We start from the raw sequence: 2,067 nt of genomic DNA on the forward strand, positions 1-2,067 counted from the left end.
AAATTTGCTTAAGTCCTTACAGGCTTTGCAGAGCAGAGCCAGGTCGGCACAACGGGTGGTGAGAGCCGTATGAGAGGAGGACGCACCAAGAACCAGTCCAACGCAGCCTGCCTTCTCTCCGGGTGATCTCGTCTGGGTAAAACGCCACGACCCTGGCAGCCTGGAACCTAGATGGGATGGACCCTACCAGGTGGTGCTGAGCACTCCAACCTCCATCAAAGTTGCAGGATAGAGGCACTGGATCCATCATATGCAGGTTAAGAAGGCGAACGACAGCGTCGAGGGATGGCGGGCCCAGAGGACCGGAGACCCGTTAAAGGTCAGACTCACTCGGTGTTCATCCTGACTCTTCTAGTCTCCATGCAGCCAGGATTGGGAAATCCCCATTCAGCCAAGAATTACTCTTGGGAGGACACACGGACTATTGATGGGACTGTTATAGGCTCTCTTGTAGGAGTAGGGGCGCCTGTCATCCGGACAGATCTCTGCAAACTGTTTGGAAAAAACTGGGGAAATTCCCATGGCCAAACCATATCGACCAGGTATGGCTGGGGGACCAACCCTGGGTCACTGGAATCAAGAGTTATGGGTGCGGAAACTTGGCCCTGGAACAAGGATTATGGCACACTGAACATTATGTCTGCCCCCGGGAAGGGGGTAGTGACTGTGGAGGAGAGGACGACTTCTATTGTGCCTCTTGGGGCTGCGAGACTCTAGCCCTATGGAAAAAACCTCCCACCGACAAGCTCCTCCATCTGACCAGAGAGGTTCGACCTGGGACCCCAAAGAAGAACTGCACTGTCGGAGATTGCAACCCCGTCATCCTCATACCTCTTGCCTGGTGGACTGACCAATGGGAAGGGGGAAAAACGTGGGGGCTAAGACTCCATGTCAGCGGCCGAGACCCTGGCCAGCTCTTCACCATTCAGCGCCGGACTCTTCCCCGGTGGCTCAACCCGATTGGCCCCTTGCGTCCCCTAGACAAACAAAAGAAGCTGAGCTTGCCACAGCACCCAGCCCCAGCAAAACCTCCTGGCTCCCCTGAGTCACAAAAGCCTGAGAACCCCAGCCCCGCTCCACCTGCAGCCACAACCTCACCAGCCATTGGGAACCTACAACAGCTTTTAGGAGCAGGCGCAGGAAGACCAAACCAGCAGCTGCTGGGAACTCTGGACTTAATGTTTTCTTTCCTGAATCGCTCCTCCCCAAACCTGACCGCTGATTGCTGGCTGTGCCTTAACCCTGAACCCCCTTATTATGTTGGGATAGGGGCGGAGGCCCAGCTTGGCAAGGATGCCTCTGCCATCAGGAACCTTTCGGCAGAAAGTCTGCCGGACGGACTGTGTATGTGGGGACACAAACAACCACGACTCACTCTTGGAGACCTCCTGAACCCAGGGACTTGTGTGTACCCTAGGAACTACCCCCTTAGCAGTTCCACTTATACAGATCTATGTAATTCATCTATTATACTTCCAAAGAATTATACAGGAGAGACCCCTACCTACTTAGTAGCTCCGGAGGGGACTTGGTGGGCATGTACAACTGGTATAACCCCTTGCATCTTCTCTCCAGTCCTCCAGCATCTGACGAACCCTGGACTATGCATTCTAACTCATATCCTCCCGCAGGTGTACTACTATTCGGGAGAAGGGGGCCGAGAACATTTAAACCTCGAACCCAAGAGGGTTAGAAGGGCCCCCATCCTAGTCCCCCTTCTTATGGGAATAGGACTAGCAGGATCCACGGCCGTCGGAACAGCCGCCCTAGCAACTGGCCACCAAAATTATAAAGAGTTAAGCAGGCAGATAGATAAAGATTTAAGTACTCTTGAGAAATCTGTTAGCCAACTGGAGGACTCCCTCAGTTCACTTGCAGAGGTGGAGTTGCAAAACAGAAGAGGCCTAGATCTGCTTTTCCTAAAGCAGGGAGGCCTCTGTCTGGCCCTTGGGGAAACTTGCTGTTTCTACACCAACCAATCGGGGGTAATCAGGGAAAGCCTTAGTCAGCTGCGAAAATGGCTGGCCGACCCGAGAAGAGGCTAGAAGGGCTGAAGGCAATTGGTAT

The 2,067-nt window shown here is 53.7% G+C and overlaps 1 long non-coding RNA gene across 1 annotated transcript; it reads left to right on the forward strand.

Annotated features, from left to right (window-relative positions):
• Positions 1 to 11: 11 nt before the first annotated feature.
• On the forward strand, positions 12 to 1,831 carry LOC106728009. The gene is made up of 2 exons (XR_001364239.1): positions 12 to 319; positions 764 to 1,831. It is a non-coding gene; the product is annotated as an uncharacterized LOC106728009 (long non-coding RNA).
• Positions 1,832 to 2,067: the final 236 nt, after the last annotated feature.

Source organism: Myotis brandtii, unplaced genomic scaffold (genome assembly GCF_000412655.1).
Source record: "Myotis brandtii unplaced genomic scaffold, ASM41265v1 scaffold5183, whole genome shotgun sequence".
NCBI classification, from domain to species: domain Eukaryota; kingdom Metazoa; phylum Chordata; class Mammalia; order Chiroptera; family Vespertilionidae; genus Myotis; species Myotis brandtii.